The sequence below is a fragment of the Vulpes lagopus genome, chromosome 5 (assembly GCF_018345385.1).
Source record: "Vulpes lagopus strain Blue_001 chromosome 5, ASM1834538v1, whole genome shotgun sequence".
In the NCBI taxonomy this organism is placed as follows: Eukaryota; Metazoa; Chordata; class Mammalia; order Carnivora; family Canidae; genus Vulpes; species Vulpes lagopus.
Genome location: NC_054828.1, coordinates 59,438,366 through 59,463,840, shown reverse-complemented (window position 1 = coordinate 59,463,840; position 25,475 = coordinate 59,438,366).

Sequence of the window (25,475 nt, the reverse complement as noted above, 5' to 3'; positions counted from 1 at the left end):
CAGCCTCGTGTACACATCTCTCCTGAACACCTGCTTCACCTGGCAACCAGGACTTCGCGCATGTCTACTTCCCGTTTACCTCCTGGCACCTCCAGTCACACTCCCTTCTGGGTTCTTCGTCACTGCCCTAATGTTGGAGACGAGTAGGGACCCGTGTGTAAGTCTGGTCTCTTTCTTTCCCTGCGTCCTCCCTCTTGCTGGTCTCATCCAGTCACACAGTTTTAAAGTCCATACAGGTGCCCTGATTTCATACCACCCCCTATCCTCTTTCCTGACATTTGGATTCATATAGGTGTCCAAGTGCCCGGGGTCCCAGGATCGAGTCCCACATCGGGCTCCCTGCAGGGAGCTGCTTCTCCCTCTGCCTATGTCTCTGCCTCTCTCTGTGTGTCTCTCATGAATAAATAAATAAAATCTTAAAAAGAAAAAAAAAAGGGCATATTGAGATGTCCCCTTCCTGTTTGGGTCTTCCCTGACCAGTCAGGGTTCCCCCCCACCCCCAACACGCCCCTTCTCTTTGCCCAGCTTTATCTTTCACCTTAGCACTTCCTACACTCTCTTCCATCCTATATATTTTATCTTAGGATCTGCCTCTCCCACTGGAGGGAAAGCTCCAAAAGGCAAGGATTTTTCAATTATTTCATTCCCCACGGTATCCTCTGTGCCTTAGTTTTCTCACCTGTTAACAGGCTGAGGAAGATAAGGACAGAGAAGGCCTAGAACCTTTTTTGTTGCCTCGGCAGAGACTGAAAAGCCAGAGCTGGATTTAATCAGAGTTAAGTGTACCTCAGCAACCCCTTTACTCTCCCAGCTTCCCACTTCATTATCCTTAAGATTTTGGAAAAATGAAGAATCTTTGGGACTCATTTTCCTAACTACAAGTAGGGAGTCCTAAAGTATCTCCCTCCATTATTAAGACTAAAGGGTAATGCACGTATAGCACGGAGACCAATGCCCAGAACCATAGAGAGCGCTCCATCAATGCTCTCAGTTATTATTTTCATTGCACTCCGTATTGTTTGTGGACACCCTCTCCTCTCTGCTTCCATAATGCTTTCCCCTCACACCTCTATGGAAATCTAGGGTTTGTGCGTGTTTCTTAAAATGGAGCACACCTTCACTCGCCCACACTCCAAGCCCCAGCAGGAGCACCGGCATAACTGTACCTTGAATTCAGAAGGGACATAGAGAGGGGTGAGCCCCCACTTAGAAGAAAACCCACTAATTCTATATAACCAGGTCTTATCAAGCAACCCCCGAACTTCTTGCTTAGGAAACCAGATTTCAAACACATGATCTTGTTTCCTAATTTCTCGTGCACATGCACATAGGCTGCTTCTCTGTCTGCAGGTAGGGGACACGTTCACACAGCAGGTTGTCATAATGCACTTACGTTTGATTTTTTTTAATGACATCACCATAATCGCTTAACCCAAAATCCCAGGACTTACTCAGCAGGAAAAATAGAGGCTGGCCTTTGGTAATTCTTTGGCTCCGACACGAATCAGTGATGCCTGGGAAAACGAGTCTTTTTTTCTTTTTCTAAAATATTAATCAACTGTCCTTCACTAAAATAGATTGATTTTAATTTTTTTTAATTTATTTATGATAGTCCCAGAGAGAGAGAGAGAGAGAGAGAGGCAGAGTCACAGGCAGAGGGAGATGCAGGCTCCATGCACTGGGAGCCCGACGTGGGATTCGATTCCGGGTCTCCAGAATCGCGCCCTGGGCCAAAGGCAGGCGCCAAACCGCTGCGCCACCCAGGGATCCCTAAAATAGATTGATTTTAAAGGAAAATAAATAGAAATTGATCCTGATGCCAAGTTTGCTGTGCATGAGTCTTTTGACAACTATGCAAATAAAAAAAATCAATTTATGCATAAGTAAAAAGAATGATAAAAAATTAACATTAATGAAAATTGAAAAATAGAGTCCTACCAACCAAGTTTCATTTGGGGACATTTCTTTGCCCTCTTTGGTTTAGCAGAGTTTTAAAGCTCCTCTGCTTAGAGGTAAAAGAAGAAGTTTTCAGCTTCCTGTCTGTATTATACAAAAGGATGTCCTAGATCCTCTGATCTTCCCCAGGACACAACCCCACCCAAGGCTGGAGGGAAAGGCCTTTTGTCTTAGATTCCAGGCTTCCCTCCTGCAGTTTCCTCCTGACTTCACCTTCAGACAACTCCTTCCTCTCCCTCGGGCCTTCTGTGTACTCTCACTTCCTTCCACTCCCTTCCCTGACCCCCTTCCCACTCAGACCTGCCCTTGAGTAAACATATGCATCCTGAAATATTATTGATTGATTACATCTCTTGTGTTGTTTCTAGATACTTAGCATTTTATCAGAGGGTAAGTTCCCTTTTGATTAAAGTCAATGAAAGAAAATCCGACTTGTGATATTGTATCCATCAGCTCTCTCGGGGGCAAGAGCTCCTCTGGAGGGGAGATTCTTCCAAAATTTATGTATGACGTGTAGGAGGTACATCCGCTTCGGAGCAAGCAACCTGGGGTTGCTCTCCCGTTCTGTCTGCTAAGTGGCTCTGTGTAGATCACTGAACTTCACTGAAACTCAGCTTCTTCATCTATAAAATGAAAATTGAAAAGTCTATTTGAAGGGTTGCTGAGAGGATTAGGTCAGCTACATGGAGCCCTTCTAGCACGGATCCTGACACACAGTCGGTATTCAGGAAATAAATGTGTTTCTCCCCCCACTTTTCCTTATGCCATTAGACATGGATCCATGGCGTTTCTTAGGACCCTGCCAAGCTTTCCATAATTACTTAGAGCTCACTAGGGAGACACTGAATTGAAATTAGATGGATTTCTGTAGTAGACAAGGGTCTGGGTGAACTTCTGGGGCTATGGTTGCTGAAGGACTTATTTTGAGAGGCAAAGGTGATCCAATCAGCAACTATCAGTGACTGAGAATAAAATATAGAGTGGGAAAAGGTCTCACTGGGTGCCTACAATGTGGTAATGAGTAACTAGATAGGAAGAAGGTTCAGGGACCTCATCAACAATATCCATGGCAAATCTTCTGTGTGCTAGGCACTGGGCAAAAAATAAAATAAAACACACATATCATGAAGACAACAATTACAGCACTATGCATCTATAACAGGGGACAAATGGTGGAGGATACCGAGAACTATTCTAGCATTAGATATTCCAAAGAACTAGATGATATTATAATTGGGTATTTCAGTTATCTGTTGCAATGTAACAAGCTACCCCAAACTTAGTGATGTGAAATGACAATACTCTTAATATGCTCATTGATTCTATGGGTCAGAAATTCAGATAGGGCACAGCAGGGATGATTTATCTCTGCTTCACGATGTCTGGGGCCTCAGCTGGGGTGAGTCAGACACTTGGGGCCAGAATCATGTGGAAGGTTCTTCATTAACATGTTTGACACCTGGGCTGGGCTCAACTGGTACTGCATGTCTTTATGTGGCCTCTCTACGTGACTGGAGCTTCTCATGACATGGGTTTCAAGAGGGAATAAACTAAGAGTCAACATTCCAAAAAAAACAGGCAGAGCTGAATGGCTTCTCATGACCTCCATGGAAGGATAACAGGGAGTAAAACATTAAGAAAAAGACGAACTGTTTAGGGGGCTGGCCTTCCAAATATGATTGATGAAGTGTTGGAATAAGGGTCTGGGGAGTGTGGCTAGGAGAGATCAAGAGTGACTTCACATATATGCCTTATTCAAGTACTTTGTTTCATAGGTAATAGCCATTGGAAAATTTTGAATTTGAGAATATTTCGTAAATATTAGGAAGGCAGCATGAAAGAAGGTTATTTGAAGGAGGTGGGGCTGGTTAAAGAAAAATCACTTAGGATACCACTGTAATAGTTAAAGGAATAAAACCGTCAGGCATTGGCAGTGAGAACTCACAGAAAGGGACAGCTTCAAGAACTAGTGGGAATAGAATAAATAGAGCATAATGAATTAAAATGTGGTGCCAGGAAGTAGAAGGACTCAGAATAGTCTCTCAAGTTTCTTTTTCAGGTGCTGAGGTAAATAGTAATGCTATTTGAAGAAACTGAGAATATCAGAAATGGATTAGTTTTGTGGAAAAGATGGATTCAATTTTGGGTGCTAATGGGTCACTCACAGAACATGTCCAACAGACAGCTGGACTTATGAATCAGGAGCCCAAGGGATGCCTGGGTGACTGAGTGGTTGAGCATCTGCCTTTGGCTCAAATCGTGATCCTGGGGTCCTTGGATCAAATCCTGCATCGGGCTCCCTGCGGGGAGCCTGGTTCTCCCTCTACCTAGGTCTGCCTCTTCTGTGTCTCTCATGAATGAATAATTAAAGTATTAAAAAATAAAAACAAATGAACCAGAGCTCAGGAAAACACAGCCTGGCAAAATCGAATTGAGAGTCATCTCAATTGATGGCAGTTGATACCATGAGATTCAACTCAATCGTCTAGGAAGAATAGGAATAGAAGTCTAGGAAGAAGGAATAGATGGTTCCTCCAAGATCTGTAACATTTCCGTAATGGACAAAATAGAGATGATTCCAGAAAACATTGAGAAGTACTTAGAACAGTCGGGCAACAATGGGAAGAAATTGATGTCATAGAAGTCAAAAGGAAAGACAAATTCAGGAAAGAGTACACAGTCAGCAATGGTAATGCATCAGAGAGGGCACGGACAATGAGGAGTAATACGCATCCTTTGCAGATAACGGGGCCATCATCCATAGCTGAAGAGATTAATCCCCGGGAAGGGAAATGGATAAGTCATGGCAGGCACCCTGACATGGGAGAGACCGTGCTTGGTACAAGTTACCAGATTGGAGACTCAGGAACAAGGGCCAAGAAAGACACCCCATAACATCAGTTAGTGGCAAAGACGAAGGGGGGGGGGTCTAAGCCAGGTGAGAGCACATATATGCTCAAGGCTGGGGTTGGGTGAAGAGCAAGGGAGAATTGATGTTAAGCCTCAGAATTGCCTAAACACCTTCTGTCCTGGCAACTATGACAAGGCCAAACCTATAGGTGAGAGGCAAATGACAAGCTTCGTGGGAGCCATCTTTTCCACTTAAATTACTTCTTCGCAACTTGGATTCGTCATTGCGATTTCAGTTGAAAGGACCCTAAACCCAACTCAAACTAGCTAAAGTGAAAAGAGAGAGACTTTAGGAGAACATCGGTATATCTCTCACAAAGAAAAGTCCGACAACCAGATCACAGGGAGCATTGGCATGCAGGAGAGAGAGCATGAGGAAAACGGATGCTAGGGAGTCAAGCTCTGTGGGCACTCTTCTGCGCTTGCTCCTCTGAGTTGATTTCAGTCTCTCTACATAGACCACTTCCTCACTAATGGCACTTAAGTTTTATATCTTGTAGTTGTCACCATTCAAGAGGGCCAGTTCTAAACATATCTCAGGGACAGACTCTGATTGGGTCTGGTGCCCACTTGTGGATGAATCAAGAGTGACTAAGAATCACATTTCTAGAATGGACAAAATAGGGAGGAGCTGGGTTGACAAACCAATGGGCACGCAGTCTACATCCTCAGCATCAAAGATGATTTACTATTGTCAGAAGGCCTGGGCTTCCCTCTGCTCGAGAGGCTTATTAATAGGGCGACCAGATGTCCTAGTTCGTCTGGACAGTCCTTTTTTACACCTGTTGTCTCAATGCAATTATTAATAGCACCCTTTTCACTTTCAAAAATGCCCTAATTTGGAAAAGAGATTATATGATCGTCTTACGTATTGGTGTTATGGCTCTGAACCCGCCAACGTACTGGAGGAAACGGGCTTGACAAGGTGGTGAAAGTTACAGATCTTAACCTCCTTTCGGGTAGGCTATTCCTTATGTGGCACCAGTACCCAGCCCATACTTGGCCCTCAGTAAATGTTGAATCAATGATCAAATGCTATAAAAAGCTTTTCTCTCCTGAAGTATTTATAAAGTCATATTTGACTTACAGTTCTCTTTGCGTTATCTGATATGATTTCCAGATCCTTTACCACCCCGATCACTCTCTTCTAGATACATTTAGATTATCCAGAATACCCCCAAGGCAGAGTTCAAGAAGGCATTTTGGCTATGATAAAAAAAAAAAAAAAAAACAGCAGGTAATAATCTCATTTCTCTCCTTCAAGAAAATTATATTTCTATTAATATCAGGCGAAGATTGTTCAGGCTTATTTGGCCATGTCACCCTACTGACTCACATGCAGTGTCTCGTTAATTATTTTTTAATTAGGTGCAGCCTTAGCATTTGAAGTCTGCACGGAAAAAGGTTTTTTACACTTTTCCGCTAAGTCAAGTATCTTCTACCATTTTTAATGTCACCAGTTTATTGAACCGTGTTACAGCCTTGCCTTATCCCTGTTAAAGCTCATTGTGTTAGATGCAACACACCTGTGGAGTTTTTCAAATATATTTGGATGATAACTTAGATATCCAGGATGTTCTTTGATGCTTCCATCTTGTTCTGGTTCTCACCTAATGGATGGACATCACTTGAAAGTGGCAGTCACTAGAATTGAACCTGAACCCTTTAAAGAACAGTGTCACTGATCTCGTAGCTGGGCGGGCGACCAAGAAGTTGCAAGAATGCACATCACCTCCAAAAGAGAATTCTGAGGAAACAGAGGTGCCCTGAATGCAAGAGCTGCCCTGCTAACATATTTCCGGGTTTCAGGCAGGTTTAGACTGAGAGGAAAACCAACTGTCCAGATGATTGGGATTGTTTGTTTGTTTTTCCTAATCACCTTTATTTTTATTTTTTTTTCCAATTATTTGAGAAATAATTGACATACATCACTGTATAAGTTTAAGGCCTACAGCATGATGGTTTGATTTACATGTATTTTTCAATGACTACCACAACAGGCCTGGCTAACATCCATCTTGTCATATAGATAGAACAAAGAGAAACGAGAGAAAAAAAAGAGAAAAGGAAAAAAAATGTTCTCTTCATGTTGATAACTCATAGACTTTATTCTCTTGACACCTTTCCTACCTATCATACAGCAGTGTTAGCCGTAGTCATCATGTTGTACGTGACATCCCAGTGCTTATTTTTCTTATAAGTGGAAGTTGGTACCTTTTGACCACCTTCCTCTTCCCCTCTTCCCACCCTGTGCCTCTGGTAACTACAAGTCTGATCTCTTTTCCTATGAGTTTTGTTTTTCCTTTAAATTCCGTATGTGAGTAAGATCATAGTGTATTTGTCTCTCTCTATCTGATTTATTTCATTTAGCAGAATATCTTTAAGGTCCATCCATGTTTCCACAAATGGTAGGATTCCCTGTATTTTTGTGGCTGAATTATATTCTATTGCATAGACGTACCACAACTTCTTTATCCTTTCATTTACTGATGGACACTTAGGCTGTTTCCATGTCTTTCCTATTGTAAACAATGCTGCTATGACCATAGGGGTGCCGATAGCCCTTTAACTTAGTGTTTTGGTTTCCTTTGGATATATTATCAGAAGCAGAATTGCTGGATCATAGGATGGCCCTATTTTTAGTTTTTTGAGGACTCTCCATACTGTTTTCTGGAGTGGCTGCACCAATTTACATTCCCACTAACCGTGCACTGGGGTTCTCTTTTCTCCACATCCCCACTAACATTATAAAATTGTCTATTTTTTTACGATGTCCATTCTAATCAGCATGAGGGGTTATATCTTTGTGGTTTGAATTTGCATCTGCCTAATGGCTAGTGATATGGAGCATCTTTTCATGTACGTGTTGGCCTTTTGTATCCCTTCTCTAGAGAAACGTCTATTCAGGTCCTTTACCCATTTTGAAATTGCCCCTCCTCCTTCTCTGTCACAGATTCCCAGTGGTTGAGGCCCGCAGATTCCCCAGCAAGCCTCATGGTGTGAGATGAGAGTAGGGGCTCCTACAAAATGATCCACAATACCCGGAAGGGCTGGTGGTCCCCCTAGGTTCTCCTTTTCCACCAGAAGGACCAGAGGCTCAGGGGAGACATCTCCACATAGTGCTGTGCTGGCTTGGGCAATTTGAGCAACATATAGCTGTTTCTCCTACCCTTCTAATAGGGTCTGTGGGAGGGGCTTCCGCCTCACCCCTTTGTTCTAGGATTCTCTCCCTGGTGTCTTGTTTTGAATAGTTGTTAGCTGTTCTTCTGGGAGTGGGGGTTGGAGAGGGGGAAGGGAAGGATAGGGTTGGGGAAGTCAGGGAAAACCTTATGTCACCATCTTGCTGACACCACTCTCCTCTCCAGGATGTTCCACTGGGCATTTCTCCCTTGGGTGGGACGTTTGACTAGATTATCTCTACAGATATTTCCAGCTCGTAAATTCCATGGACAGTACACATTTACTATTAATAGGCAGCCCTGGATTTTTTGTCTCATGCCATAGCTGAAGGACATGACATTTTCATTCACTAAAGATAGGGCAATAAAAAAATATGGACTCGTTATAATAAAATTATCTGTACCATAGTATTTGAAGGATATATTTCCGGAAAATTTAAACCACACTATGTTCAGATATGTTTCATTTAAAGCGAGGATTGAATTTTATCCGAATAAGAAAATGAAGGCTGATTGTTTATTTGTGTCTGAGTACGCATTAACAATTGCTATCATTGGTATGTACACAATGAGTTACAGGTGTTTATTTTTTGTGAAGTGCACAAACTATCGTGCTTCTCATGGCATTTATTCATTTATCTGTATGCTCAACTATCAATTCATCTATCCACTCATGGGTGAAATGTAAATCACATCTACAGTGTAAATTATGACAATGTTATATATTGAATCAAATACTGTAACCTTCTCAAATAGCTGGTAATTGCACAATTAGCTTAGATAATTGCAGCCCCAAACCTAGATCAGCATCCTGAAGCCTGAGAAACTGCTTTGAGGCTAGAATAAAAGAGGAAATTTGAGTATCAAAGCCCTACTAAGAAAGCACCAAATTCTAGCCTGTTTTTTATTATGTGCTCTAGTAAGAACTTAGAACTTTTCCAGATGAAATTACAGTTGATTAAATATAACTTTTAAGTCCCTTAGTAGGTTATTAGGGTAGTCCAGCTGTCTTTGAGACACACTAATGGATTCTTATGTTATCACTTAGAGAAAGGCATTCAAGAAATTTCAGACAGGTGATAAATGAAGCAAAAGTAATATTTGAATTGAGAGAAAGCATAAATGTCTCTTTCCAACTCTTCAATATAGAAAAAGCATTTAAGTTTATTTTTTAAATTTTTTTAAAACATGAATATATACCTTTCCTGTCCAGAGAGTCCTAATGAGTTAAACCTGAAAGACGATGGATCTTTTATTTTGGGGGGGGGGGGGTGGTTAAATAATCCTCCATGGTGTAATTTTTTTTTGTTCTAATTATTGGGTTCCATTTTATGGAACCAGCTCTGAAGTCTAGTTTGTGCTCTTTTCCATCTTCTCCAATGTTTTCTTTACCAGCTCATTCCAGTTTGACATTGAGGAATGGAGTCAGTCTGTTGAAACCACTTCTATTCTTACAGGAACCTCTAGTGACTTTCAGAGTGTTCTCCATTGTGCGATAGAGAAGAATCTTAGTAGAATTCTTGTATTTCCCTGTGGAAGAGTTTCACCTATGTTATGATGATGACCAAGGATTTATTAACATTTCCTTTTTCCTAGGGAATAGTTTCTTTACATTGTAGGCCATGGAAATTCAAGGATTCATTCTAGAAGAATTTGGAGTTTCCTCTCTGTTAACTTTTTGCTTACTGAGGCCACAGGTACTTACCAGCTGAAAGCTCTCCAAATAGGGATTTCTTTTCCTTACTAACAGCCAAAAGAATTTCATTGCAGAGTAGCAGGTAAAACAACTCTCTCCTTGATGATAATCTGTATTCTCATTATGCTTATGAGGTTTGGAGGTTCTGGTTGAAATTAAATGATAATGAGTACAGCGCACTTAATACATTAGTAGCCGTGCAAACCAGCAGATGCAAGTGACACTGATTTCTTTCTGTGTCTTAACACCCAGAAGTATATTAGTATAGCTAATTACTCTAACACCGTGGTACTCTGCATGCAATGGCATCTCAAACTGCAGGCTCTGTCTCTGTCTCCAGGGTTAATTGCTAGCACTTCCCATATTCTATGCTAACAGAATAAAGGTATTTATCAGTGTCTCCTCTTGGCTTGCATGCAATATTTTGTAAATTGATTTTCATCCACATACACTTTAGGGCTAATCCACAGATATGGAGGGGATGTCAAATTCCACTAGAGAGCTTACCTAACTCAAGTATTAGGAATGGGGATTGATGTGTCTGTAGTCTTTGCTCTGGAAAGTCAAGGGGACATTAGTAAACAGCAGAGATGATTTCACCTTGGAAGTGTCTTCTGTTCAGACCCTGGCTAATTGGAAAGTAACAGGCTAAGAGTTCAGCCCTATGTAGTTTCTTCTTTTTTTTTTTTAAGATTTATTTATTTATTTATGAAAGACACACACACACACAGAGAGAGAGAGAGAGAGAGAGGCAGAGACACAGGCAGAGGGAGAAGCAGGCTCCATGCTGGGAGCCCCATGTGGGACTCGATCCCGGGACTCCAGGATCATGCCCTGGGCCAAAGGCAGGAGCCAAACTGCTGAGCCACCCAGGGATCCCAGCCCTATGTAGTTTCTTAAAGGAAACTTCCAAATGTTGTCCCAGATCTGTCCCCCTCTAGCCTATCTTGTGCCAGTCTCCCTGCCTTCGTCCCCCTCCCCCCCACCTCCAGTCCCCTGTGGATATTGTCCAACCTCCAGGGTTTGGATTCCCATGGGATTTGTTTGCACTCTGGTGTGACAAGTACACCACCACAGCAGGACTCCACTAGTTTTTGATCTTGCACTATTATCAGGAAATATTTTTAAGCACCCATCCCTAATATATACGTAGTTATTTATAAATTATGTAAACACACTACTATAGTGGTACCTTTTTATACATCTTGAATATATGCAAATTAAAATGATTACATTAAGAATAAACATAATTAGAAAATATGTTGTTTTCCTCCCCACAGATCATCTTGCACATTCCCTGGAGGGTTTGTACCTCACCTCAGAGATCTCTGTGTTATAGTAGTGATATTTGTTGTCCTCAACTTAGACTGGGTACTCTATGAAGGTCCAGTGTGTGGTTAACTCAGTTTTGTATCCATGGAAGTTAGCATAGCATCTTGGATATAGAAATGACATTAATGATGCTTATTTTGAATGCATCAGTGAATTTCCACCTCTGTATCTTTCCTCTCTTAGTGCTCTTCCCAAAAATGTTTTTTCTTTCTTTCCTTTTCACCTGACCAGTCTACCTGTCACTCAAGGCCAAGTCCCTTATTCCTCATGAATCTTTTCTTGTCACTCTATATCTCATGGTATCTCTCTTCTTACCTATAGAAATTATTGACTTTGTTGCTTACTCGACATATCCCATTCATTGTCTGATGACATATCTTGGATGACATAATTTCATGCATGTATGTTCCGAGACAGATTCCAAGCTCTTTACTTCTTTGTCTCCAACACAACACCTTACTTGTACTCTATTTACATAAAAGTCATTCTATAAATATTCATTGAGCAGATGACAAAGTTATCAATTCACGCAACTACACTTTTTGACTCAAAATTATCTTAAATGTGTTTGGCATTTTATCTTCTCATAGTCATTTTAAAACATCTATTCTTCCTCCAGAACCTCCCAACTGGCTCATGTTCTCACAGGGGCCCAATTTGTAAAAACCTGTGGCCATAAATATAGGAAAAATTGGAAAGCCTAACACATCTCTTAAGCATGTGCATAAAATCACGGTTCGTAGTTATAGGATCAAGTGAGCAGTAGGCTTCTTGAGACACAATCATGCATGTTTTAGACCATCGTGACAGAGCAAATCAACACTTTGGAGACTGACCAAAGAGCATGTAGTTTATTTTAAAACAATTTCTCAGGCCTTTCAACGTTATTATATTCTGTTTGAGATTTAAGTTCTTAAGTTCTGAGAACTCCCTTCATTCAGGAGATTCTGATGTTTTCTTTGGTCAGTTCCTTGGAATTGATCTCTCAACACATTATGATCTATAAGATTAAGAATCCAAGAGCTTTAGATATTGGTAGCCAAACCAAAAGAGGCAAAGTTCACATAAATACGACCAGCAAAACTTTCAACAAAAATGACCACTGTCTGATTATATGGGCACGGTAAGAAGTTCTGGGTTTAACTCAGCCACACTCACTGCAACCCTGCTTCATGCCCATATAGAGAAATAAAAAAAGCATTTTCCAGCTTAACAAAAATATTTCTAGTTGCCTAGAGCCCAGAAACGATTTCAATTTTACTTTCATGTTATAAAATCACATGATTTCTTTCTATCAAAAAACTAGTAGCATTTTTTATTCTATATAAATAGTGCTTAATTAATACTTATTGGATGACTTGGAATAGAAAGTACATGTGTCTATTGGTGAGGGAATGAGTTTCATGTTCTACTAAATATCCCATTTCCCCCTCAGTATGTATCTTGGCAGAGCCTCTTAATATATTCCATCTGCCTCTAAAAGCATTTAAAGATTTATTATTTTATATTACCCACACAATAATGCTGAAAGGTAGGTGGGGCAGGTCTTATCCTTCAGTAAACAGATGACAAAACCAGGCTTGCAGATTTCTAGTTTTAATCTTGGAGACTCCCTCAAAGCTATGCATGTGTGCGTTTGGGCAGGGAAAGAGGAGGGGGAAATGAGTGTAGTGTAATGATGACTTTCAGAGGGACACACACAACAAAAGGGAGGCTTCTCAGCCTTGGCATTATTGACATTTTGGGTTGGAGAGAGATTAACTCTTTGTTGAGGGAGTTTGTCCCCAGCATTGTAGGGTGTTCAGCATCGTGCTTGGCCGTCAGCGGTGAGATGCCAGTAACATCTCCCCTCCCCCCAGTCAGAAGATTCAGAAAAGTCTCCAGCCATAACCAGATGTCTCTTGGGGAGCAAAGTTGCCCTTCCCTTGAGAAATTCTGAGCCAAAGGGAGACAGAAATGGCTTGGAATTGTCTAGTGAACATAAAAGAAGCCAGAGTCAGGCCTCATAATTTGGTCATTCATTTTGTTCACCAACATTTATTGAGCTCTATTATTTGTATAAGTTATCATAAGACACTAAAGGAGGTGCCAAGATAAGCAGGGCATGGCCCATCCCACAAGACATTTACGGTCTGGTAAAAAAAGGAAAAGGTCATGTAGGTGTTTATTGAATGCTGATGACGTGCAGGGCACATCCATATTGATTATGGTCCATATTGTGATGAGATCCAAGTAGGGAGATAGGGCACACTAGAAAAACAAAACAAAACAAAACTATAAGGATACTTAAAGGGTTTTCAAGCCAGTTGGAGAATAAAAGGGAAAAAAGGAAAGAACTAGGGAAAAAAGGCTAACATTAGTACAAAACTAAACGTGGCCACCTTAGGAAAGGTGTGACAAAATGGTTAATGTAATTCTGAAAATTAGTGCAAAGGAATTTTCAAAAGCAGGGCCATAGGGAAGTCAAAGAAAGCTTCCTGCACTTGGAAGTAAGAGTGGGCAGTGAGGAGAAAATTCTAGACGAGAGGAGCAAAGACACAAGTTAGCCAGATTCCATGCTTTGGATTTTCTCAAGCTCACTGTGTATTTATTTCAACAGTCTTTTATTCTATTTTATTTACATTTTTGATAACCATGAATCTTTCTGTTGGTTAGCATCATGATTTTCCCCATCTCTCCTGGTCATGATAATCTTTCACTTCATTTTTTATTACAAAGGCACAGAGAAAACTTAGAAATTATAGATAATCAAATGAAAATTATAAAACCCACACAATCCTACCATCTAGAGACAATGCCTTCCTTCGGTTTACACTCATCATTAAACTGCTTTGCAACCTGTTATCTCTCACTTAGTAATACATTATGAACATTTTTTTCCATTTCGATAAATTCGCATCTGCGGCAACCTTTAAGGAGTGCTTGGTATTTGCACTATGTACGTGTGTCATCATTTATTGATAAATCTTCTGTTACTGGTCTTTCCTGTGGCTTTGAATTTCCCTTCTCACAGGCGGGGCTGTGATAAATTGTTTTGTGGCTACATTTTTCTCAATTATTTCCTGAGAATAACTTCTAAGTAGTTTCCAATATTTTCACCCTCAAGGACTCCTTTAGCTATTGTCATCTCCTGGATCCCATGTTGGGAAAGATAAAATCTACCAAATGACATTTGGTGTGAAAAAAAAAATGTTACATCTTTTTTTTTTTTAATTGGAGATTTAGATAACTGCTAATCAAAACTGTGGATCAGCATAAGATTTTTAAAAAGAATATCTACTCCGTGCGGATGATATAATTCCAGCCTGAAGTACAGACCCCGGATGTGCTAGTTAGCCTCTGCAGTCTTATCGTGGAGAACCATGCTCTTTCTGTGAGCTTTCCTGAAATCTTGGAATTGGCTTCTAGGTGCTCTTTCTGCACATTTGCAGCTGCCCGATGTTGGCACTGAAGGGATACATACTTGGAGTCCGTGAGTTGCTTTAAGCTAACAAAGCAGAAATACAGGCATGATTGTTTAAATATATTAAATGTTTACTCTGTTTTCTGTGGCCTGATGGTAGATTTCACATAATTGCCTTTTACTTGGAAATACCTTGTTCTGGGAACAAACTGTTGGGGAGAAAGGAGGTTTTAATCTGGGGTAGTTTATAGAAAAAAAAAAAAGTGGCCAAAGTCAACTATTTCTGATGGTATGAGACCAGGAGCAGCCAAATGTGGGGAGTCCTGAAGTTATCCCTCAAATGTGTGACACAGCCTGGCTCTGTCGCTTGCCAGTGAGTGGCAGCTGCAGGGCAAATCCATGGAGAAGCGAAGAGCCTCGCTCATTTGCAAAACTGAATTCACTTTAGCCATTGCTGCTTGTCAGTTATGTTGCTTTGTTGAATGCTGTGATGTCCAGAAGGGCCTGGACCCAAACAGAAAGGAAAGAACTTTAGTGCTTCCTTGGCGTTCTAAATTTAGTTCATTTTCTGAACTGTTGGATGCCAGCGGGTTAAATGCTTTGGCTCTTGGACTGAGGTTTGGTCACACAACTCTCAGGTGGGCTCTTGCAACATTCTGAGTTCAGATTAGACTTTGCAGAGGCTGTGCATGTGCATGGTGGTGGTGCTGGTGGCAGTGGCGGTGGTGGTGCTGGTGGTGCTGGTGCTGGTGAAAGTGGTGGTGGTGGTGGTGGTGGTAGTGCTGGTGGCAGTGGAGATGGTGGTGGTGGTGCTGATGGCAGTGGTACTGGTGGCAGTGGAGATGGTGGTGGTGGTGGAGGTGGTGCTGATGATGCTGGTGGCAGTTGTGCTGGCGGTGCCGGTGGTAGTGGTGGTGCTAGTGGAGGTGATGCTGGTGGTGGGATGGTTCCCAGGATCGTTCCAGCAATAATTCGAGGTCAGATGTTTCCGTGTGAGTCTTTTCCACGGTGGTGAGCCAGGTGAGCACATTGGCGTGGAGCAGCCTGAGCCTGAGTGGAAACGGGCGTCCTGCCACCAAGTGTGATGACACAGAGGCAGCTCCCGTTCTGGGGGCACCGTGCATGTAGGACGCAGATCTTCATCTGTGAAAATTTTGGGCAACATTTACAACTTTCCGTTGTGTAGAGAATAAAAGTCAGTCCAGCGTGGGCTGATGATTCCTGTCAAGGGCTCTCCTTCCTCGAAGCACCAGGAGGACTTCATTCATTCAGCTGTCCCCAGGGGCCCTAGGGGGCATCGCAGCGACACGGTTGGCTATGGAATTGGGAAGGGAGTGGGACAAGGGTGGCAGCGTCAAGCTGGACAGGGCTCGAGTCCTTGCTCCTGGATTTCCACCAGTGCTCTCTGGGGTGCCCAGAGCAGGAGCCACCAGAGCAGAGACCTCTGCACCCTCTTCCACGGGCGTACCGGTTCTGCCTTTGTCCAAACTCCGTGTCGGGGATCCATAACCTTTTGTTTAGTAAAAAGAACTTCATTGGGAAAAAAACAAACAAACAAAAAAAAACAATAAAAGATTAAGAAAATGACTACAAAAACAGCGACAACAGGTGCCTGAGTTGGGCTCAGCAGTTGAGCATCTGCCTTCGGCCCAGGGCATGATCCTGGAGACCCGGAATCAAGTCCCCCATTGGGCTACCTGCAGGGAACCGGCTTCTCCCTCTGCCTGTGTCTCTGCCTCTCTCTCTCTCTCTCTCTCTGTGTCTCTCATGAATAAATAAAATCTTAAAAAAAAAAAAAAACAACAAAGCTTTCAAAACCACCGATATGGATGATCCTATAAGTACGCAGGGAAAGAAACCCAGGCCCCCTGAGGATCAGACATTCACACTTCAGTTCAAAGACTGTAAGTTCAGGGTGACAATGGAACCCAGAGCTCAGACACCTGATTCTGGTCCACAGCCCTTTTACCAGCCCTCTCCGCCCACCTCCCTCCCCCTTTCTTGTCCCCCCCTCGCCCCTCCCCGGCCTACTCCTTTTGTTACTCCTTTTCCACTCCACCCTCTCCTCCTCCTTCCTCTCCTGCCCTTCCTCATCCCCCTCCCCTTGTCGTTTCTCCTCCAACTTCATCTTCTCTATGCTTTTCATTGTTGGTGAAGGTAGAAACAACTAGCTCAATCGCCATGTGAGGTCGAAGGAAACAAAGATCCAGCCATTGTCCCATGTCACTCCCAGGTCATCTTAGCTTTGGCCGGGGTTTGGATGTAAGACTCTTTTGAGGTCAGAGTTTTCATCTCGGCTCTCATCCTGACTCATTTTAAGTACGCGGAGTAGTACGAGGGTCTTACCATAAAACACGACTGATTTTCAAGCCCTGTTACTTGTGCACACACCCTCACACCCCCTTCCGTAGTTGTGTCAGGGTGGGCAGGTGGTCAGCTCAGAGTCCTCACCTCTTTCCCAATGTCATTTCATCTAAGGGACATTCCCTAGAGAGCTTTGCAAATGAAATCCGAGAACAATGCCTGTGCTGTTGACTGAGGGATCAAGAGAAGATGACAAGGTGGTGAGGGGCCATTCGAGAATGTTCCAAACACCTCACTGATCCCAAAGCAACAGCGCCGTTAAGTAGTTGCCCTGCCCAGTGTTTCTGGCCTCCAGAAGCCAGAAACAGTTACATAAGGAGCAGTTACATAAGGCCTGAGAAAAAGCCTCCCCTCATGAGATGCCTGGCCTTCTTCACATGGTCAGAAGCCGTGACTCTCGAGTGGAGCAGAGTCAGGGCTTTCCCACCGGAGCCTCTGCAGCAGTGTCAACAGTGGCCCTGCTTCCCCTGAATTGTTCTTTCTGGTGGAGGAGGGCCTCCCCCAGGTGACTCCCCTCTCCTTTCTCCTCCCCTTTCCTGCTTGGAAAAAAAAAAATCTCATTCTCTGGTTGTTTGTTTGATTTGTTATTTCTTTCTCTCTGCTCTCGAGGTCCCATATTCCCTTTTACCAACACTACTGCCATGGACTGAATTGGGTCCCCCCCTCCCTGCTCACCACCAGGTTCCTGTGTTGACCTAAAGTGACTGTATTTGGACACAGGGCCTTTAAGGAGGTCATTCAGGTTCAATGAGGTCATAAGTTTCCACAGACCTAGTGTCCTTAGAAGAAAAGAAAGGGACTCCAGAGATCTGGCTCTGTGCACCCACAGCATGAAAAGGCCATGTGAAGACACAGCGAGAGGACCACCGTCTACCAGGCAGGAAAAGAGGTCTCACCGGGGGGGATTTTGCTGCCACCTTGATCTGGGACTTCTAACCTCTGCAACGAAGACAAAATAAATGTCTGTGGTTTGAGCTGTGCGGCCTGTGATACTCTGCAAAGGTGAGCAGAGCAGGCTCATGCAGCTAGCTAGCAAAAGTTTTGTGCGAACCTTCTGAGGCCACTAGGTTGTCACGAAAACACCACTCTGCCTCCACATTCCACCAGCTTCGGATCCCTAGAGGGCTGTCAGTGTTCCTATAAAGGAACTGGGATGTGTGCACGCGATCACATGTGTGGGTCCAGAAACAGTCATGAACAGACCCAGAAACGTTGAGTTTTTGCAATCGCTACCCTGATGTACGTACTTGAACACTCACTGTACACAAGCTCTGCTAAGTGTTCCACACGCATTATAATTGTAATCTTCACAATAAGCACCTGAGAGAGATGTCCTTATTTTCTCCGTTGAGTTGATGAGGAAACCAACCCACAGAGAGGTCAAGTGATGAGCTCTTTCAGGTCCCTGCTAGTGAGGGAAGGAGGCAGGAATTAACCGTGGGCCACCTGACACCAGAGCTTGTTTTCAACCACCTCATTGCTTCACTTCCTGTTCTTCTTTGCACCCCCTGTCCCTTGATCTGCGGCGATGTTTCCGAGGGAAAAGAAATCTGGGTGGCTTTCAAAGATATATAAAATACAAAATAGCATGGGGGTAGCGATGAAGGGAAATGAGGATAAGGATAGAACTTGGTTCCAGAAGGAAGAGAATTGCACACTTGTGTTTAGCTTCAAAGTTTCTGGCAGCCAGCAAGAACCTGGGAACCTGGTCATCCTCACAATGTGCTTTGTCCTTAAAGTTAATTTTTTTTTTTTTAAATTCATGAGAGACACACAGTGAGAGAAAGAGGCAGAGACATAGGCAGACAGAGAAGCAGGCTCCATGCAGGGAGCCCGATGCGGGACTCGATACTGGGACTCCAGGATCACGCTCTGGGCTGAAGGCAGGTGCACAACCGCTGAGCCAACCAGGTGTCCCCCGTCCTTAAAGTTAAACGTACACCCCTGGCTCAGCAGAAACACAGCTTCTCTTGTAATTAAGCCCAGGCAAGAATTCCTCTTAAAAAAGCCTGACTGATACAACAAAACCAACTGCCAAAAAGCAGACAGCACGACAAGTTCCGTGGGCCTGTGACAGAGATCTGTGTATGTGTGCACATGCACACACACATGCCTGAGTCCATGCTCGTAGAGCTGCTTATGCCTCCAGTCATTCTCCTTTCATTGTGAGAGGCCAAGGATGCATTAATGGTGAGGCCGAGAACCATAAAATTGATGGAGGGACCAGGATGAGAGGACACTTTGCAACCTGGAGTCTCAACCCCAGACTGAATTATGAGGTCAAGCGGGTGGGCCTTAATCAGCATTCTAAGAACCTAAGTAGGATAGAACAGAAAATCTTAGGGCAGACTGCAAGTGGCAAAAGTCAGCATTGTCTTACGTGAGGTTTCATTCAGTACACGTATGTCTCTGTATGTAGCGCACGTACCTTTATAACAAGACGATGTCTTGTGTTGGGCCAGAGGTAGCCCCATTTGTTTACACTGACAAAAAAAATGGATATTTTGTTCTACATGGGCAGATAGAGCATTTGAGCATTTTAATTATAAGATGGATGAAGATGAGATCCTACGGTATGATCATTTTTCAGTAAATATTCTTAGAGGCCACAGAATCTAGGAAAGTTTCTCTGGGAATTGCTGAAGAAAGGATTCTGGATCAAGAAGACGCTGTCTTGAACTGAGCATGGGTGAGGCAGATAGGAACCTCGGCCATCCTGCTAGGACATGGCACAGATAATAGAGCAAATATGACCACAATTCTCTGCAGTTAGTTACCATGACAACCTAACTTAAATGTGTGCCATATAAGCACTTCACTTCACTAGCACTAGCACTTCAGGGTAAAAAAAAAAAAAATGTTTTTTGAGAGCATAAGTATATCAGTTTGTTCACTTAGCATGCATCCTCTCATGAGGCATTAAAACATTTTGCATCAGACTCAGGAAATAAAAAAATGACATAAGACATACTTAATAAAAAATAGCCCTTTTTATTATTTTAAATTTTTATTATTTGTATTTAAATGCATGCATCTGATCTGAGCAATAAAAAAAAAACCCACTTGTAGTTTCACTTCACATATCTGTTCATTTGTCTTCATTTGTAGGGTCTCTTAAGAAGTATCCGTAATATTTCTGTCCAGAACATGGAGCCATTTCTCATTCTCAGGGGTCATAATTCACAGGGTTAATCCACAGCTATGTAGAGACAACTCTCAAATACAATCTCAAGTCTAGATCTCTTCTCTGAGTTATTAGACTTGTGCATTTATTTGTCTACTGAGATATCATAACGACAACTCAAAACGAACAGGCCTTAGATCAAAATCATGAGCATTATCCTAGAAATCTGGCCTCCCATTTACATTTCTTATCACGTAGCATGATCAACAGCCAAGCAAGGAATTACTTTTGACATTTCAATGTCTCACCTCCCTCCCTCTCTCCTTATCGAATCCACCACTAGCTTCTATTATTTTGCATTCAAACATCTCTTGATTTCTCCCTCTTTACCTTCACCAACGCCCCAGTCCAACATCCCATCCCAGTGCTATTCCTCCTCTGGACCGTACAATAATCTCCTTACTGACCTACCCATATGCACTCTCATCTTTTTCCAATCTACATCCCAAACCATAGCCAGAGTTAGATTTTTTTGAAATTCAAATGTAATTATGACTTTTTTTTCCCACATTCTTCCCCCAATGCTTAAAACATTTCAATGGTTTCCTGATATACTTTAGGATAAAAATGGAACTCTTTAACATGGTGTATCAGTCAGAAGGCACACTCGGTGTTTAACTGAAAATAATTTACGGGAGAAACTATTGCATTGGTGTGTGTGTGGGGGGGTAGATTTAAGGGGATCAACAAGGAATGGTGGGCCGGCCACACACTGAAGCTGTGCAAAGAGTTGCAGTCATAACAGCCTGTGACAGCTGCCACATTCACGCTCCCCCAGCTGGGAGGGGCAGGAAGAAACATGTGACTGCTTTCCTCTCCCATTTTTTGATGTCCCTCTGGTGCCTGTCGCCTGCTAAACAAAACTGGCAGTCAGAAGACAGAGGAGCCCAGGTGATACAGTCATAGGAGTGGGTCCTCCTGGGCACAGATCAGGGAAGAGAAGAGCAGAAAATTGATCTGGGTACAATTATAGGAGAGAATTGTTTCCTGGGCAACACCAGGAAGGGAAGAGCAGAGTTAGCCTCAGTCATTTGAAATTGATTGAAAAATTTTAAAAAGAACCCCACTGATGAGAGATCACTGCCTCCCAGCTCGTTCTTTAGATGACACAGTGACAAAGCTGCTTTGGAAGACCTAGAAATAATTACTCTCTTTGTGTGCAACTTGCAGAGAACCCTGGAAGAGGCATCGCTAAGAGAAGCAGGAGGCCCCGCTAAGCATTGTGCGCGGAAACACATAGTTTCCGGGCCGATAGCTTGGTAAGCTGGTTGATCCATCAGCTGAAGGGCAAGATACTTGATTTAGTGATCCCCACCCCTCACCCCCCTCCACATGGCTTCCACCCCTTTCTTGGTCCTCCCGGTCCGATAGGAGACTAACAAAGTTGGAAGCACTGATCTACTCAGTCTTCATTGACTGAGGGCCAGGACGAGTTCTCGTTTAGACAGCCTCGCAAGGTCACTGGTTGGTATCCTTGCTTTATGCATCTGTTGAAATCTTTGAATCCGACACATTTTACAGAAATTAATTTATCATACATTTCTGAGCACTTGCTATGTTCCATGCACCGTAACAGATGCTGGATGCCATGAAGTCGAATGACCCAAACTCCTTGACTTCTCTTTTTATATGAACTGAGAAATAAATGTCACATTTTTCATCATTAAATTGGAAAGGATCACATGTTTATTTATTTATTATTTTTTTTGCTTGTGTCCTTAGGCTTTTTTTTTTTTTTTCTACAACAAGAAAGCCACCCTGTCTGTGGATGGAATCTGGAAAGTAAAAACCCAGGCAGCTGGCATGACTGTGACAAGTTTCCAGGGCAAACCTGTGGTTTGGGAGGCATCTGTGTTTTAAGTGGGCTGGAGATGGGCTGTTTATTTCCCATCTGCAGAGGCAGGCAGTGGCAACAAAGAAAGTTATTGATTCTAGGAATTTGAGACCCATTAAGTCACTTTCAGAGTGGTGAATGCGTTTTAGGCAGGGTGCGGAGGTCCAGACCAGACCACCTCCCGATGGGCTACGCCTTTTCTTCCCTGGGTGCTTTCCCGCAAAAAGACATAAAGCACTCTTCACATTATTGAATCAGAGTCGGTATTTCTTTGCACACTCCTCATCATCTTCCCTCTTCCTCGTGTTTGATACCAGGGACATAGATATCAATGTTGCATTCCCCGAACAGACTTTTCCTTCATCACACTGACAGTGTCCTGTGCCCTGGGGATGGAAGGGACGGAGGTGAATGACCCCAGATCCCTGGTGATCGCCGTCCAGTGGAGGAGTCAGAATATAAGCCGGAATAATAGGGCGAGTGCTGGGACAGAGGGGAGTGATCCGTGGAGCTGGAGAGCAGGAGAGGATGATGAATTCTCCCGGCAGGGGCTTTTCAGAGGAAGTGACCCTACACTGAGCTTTAGAGGAAGGGCTTATAGGAATTCTGGAAGCATCAGAAGAGGGATGGGCCTTGTAGACACAGGAACTATAAAAGTAAAGCATGGGAAGATGAGGGAGCCTGGGCTGCACAGGAAACTGGAAGCAGGCATAGACCGCAGTGTTTCCCAAACTGTGTTCCAGGGAACCTGGTTCCTCGTTGTTCCTTGCACAAAAAAAGTTTGAGGAGCCTGGACTGAACAAACTTGGGGTTCCTAAACAGCTTTCCCTTTTTAAGTGCATGCTCGTGGAACACCCAGGTGGCTCGGAGGTTGAGGGTCTGCCTTGGGCCCAGGGTGTGATTCCGGAGTCCCTGGATCAAGTCCCACATTGGGCTCCCTGCAGGGAGCTTGCTCCCTCTGCCTCTGTCTCTGCCTCTCTCTGTGTGTCTCTCATGAATAAATAAATAAAATCTTTCTAAATAAAGAAATAAATTCTTGATCTGTTTATTTTTTTAATAATAAATTTATTTATTATTGGTGTTCAATTTGCCAACATACAAAATAACACCCAGTGCTCATCCCGTCAAGTGCCCCCCTCAGTGCCCGTCACCCATTCACCCCCACCCCCCGCCCTCCTCCCCTTCCACCACCCCTAGTTCGTTTCCCAGAGTTAGGAGTCTTTATGTTCTGTCTCCGTTTCTGATATTTCCTACCCATTTCTTCTCCCTTCCCTTCTATTCCCTTTCACTATTATTTATATTCCCCAAATGAATGAGACCATATAATGTTTGTCCTTCTCCGATTGATTTACTTCACTCAGCATAATATCCTCCAGTTTCATCCACATTGAAGCAAATGGTGGATATTTGTCATTTCTAATGGCTGAGTAATATTCCATTGATCTGTTTATTAATGACATGACTTCCTTCATATGCCAGTGTGCTTTGTGACTTGTTACTGTCAAGATATAGCACTGTTAGGGGAATCAAACAAGGAGGCAGTGGCCTGGGGTGGCTCTGATGCCCTAGTAGCCTATCCAAAGCCTCAGGCAATTCATATAAATGCCTCTAGGGTAAGAAGAACAATCAATTGCAACCAACCACCTTGGCTTTACCAAGTAATGAAAGCCAGAGCCAATCAAATAACTTCCTTGCTTTGTTTCCACATCTTATTGATAAAAACCTTGCCCCTGGCTCCTGTTGGTAGAGCACTCCTAACTACTGATTTGCATTGAATCAAATTGGTTTTTGCACAAATGAACTCCTAAAAAATTTGTTATGCCTCAGTTTATCTTTCAACAGTGTGACAAGCTATCCAGATTGCACTGTCCACGGGGCCATTTGTTCATGGCACATCTACTTGGGAAATGCTGGGTAGAGCACAGGATGCTTATGGGAGAGTGGTCAGAAATGAGCCTGGTGAGGATGGTGAACGGTAAAGTGTAAAGCCAGTACCATGCTAACTATTTGTGGATATAGGAGGGATTTGAAGGATTCCTTTAAAATGATGACCCACATGATAAGATGTGCATTTGAGATGTTACGTTGGAAACAGAGTGGCTGGGACTGGGAGGAACTTTGGTAGGAACAAAGGAGATGATTTGTTCTTCTTTCCTTCCTTCCTTCCTTCCTTCCTTCCTTCCTTCCTTCCTTCCTTCCTTTCTTCCTTCCTTCCTTCCCTTCTTCCTTCTAGGATGTATCAAGTGACCACAGCATGCCAAGCAATGTTCCAAAACTGACCAGGGCAGACAAAAGGCAATGCTCTGCTGGAACTTACATTCTAGTGGAGAGGGACAGACACAGACTGAGAGAGTGTGGGTGGAAGGATGCTACTATTCTAAAGAGGATGGTCAGGGAAGGCTGTGAGGGAGAGAGCCTGAGATGTCTAGTAGAAGATCACTCCGGGCAGAGAGCTAGTGCAATGACCTGAGGTGGTGGTTGTGCTAAACTCAAGGTGACCATGGGGCATCTACGTAGAGACATCCAAAAGGCAGATTAATATATAGAAGAGGAATTCACAGAAGAGGTTTAACTCAAGACCTAGGCTTGGGAAGCATTTGCATACTGTTTCCATCTGAAGGGATGGGAGTGGTCAGAATGGGAAGAGAGGCAGAGCAAGGATGCACTCCTGGGACAGAAGGTAAAACCAGTCAGAGTTCAAATAGATGGGGTTCCCCCGAGTCAGGGAAAGCATGTATCTTATCAGTGGCTGCTTGCACTGACCTTGAGTATCCCCACCAAAGAAGGATGCTCAAGAAGGGGCTTAAAAACCTGAAACCAAATCCACTCGAATGGAGCGGGACAGTTGCCTTATGACACGATAGTTTTGTTTTGTGCAGGGAGAAGTCACTGATCTTTAGTTGGAGAGGACAGAAGCTAAAAAACCAGTATAACTAGACCAGAGAAAGGATTCTCGAGCAGAATAATTTACATTTCACAAAGAGCTGGAGACTTTATCTTTGGGGCAGATCAACCCTGTGGTTTTCTGTCAGTTGTGCAAGCGGAGAGAAAAGACTTTGGAATGGACCTTGGAATTTGAGCTCCAATAAGGCCAAAGTTTTGAGAAGATAATGCAGCATGTTGTTTTAACATGGATAAAGGTGCATCTTTGTAGATTTTGTTTACTTCGTTAGGAGGTAGAAAGGATATTCACTATGGTGGTGAAGAGCCCAGCTTTTTCAACCAGATGGCCTGGACTCAAATCCCAGCTCTGGATTTACTAAATGTGACTTTAACAAAAAAAAGTTTTAACCTTCTCTGTGCCTCAGTTAGTTCATCTATAGGCTTTTGTTAATAAGAGTCCAGGACTCATAAAGTGGTAGCAAGAAGTAGGTTAAATCACATAGAGCGTGGATCATAGGCACTCTAAAAGTTGTCTCAGACTGCCTCTAAATGTATTATAAATTATTGATTATCCCCGGGAAATTTCTGGGGATTGCAAAGAAATGCAAACGTTTCTCATAAAACTGAACACATATCAAGCAGCTGTACTTTCAGAGGTGGTGTGGCCTGTTTTTATCACACGGGCCTATTTCTGGTTTTGTCTTTGTCAGGAAATTGGTAAAGGAATATTGGGA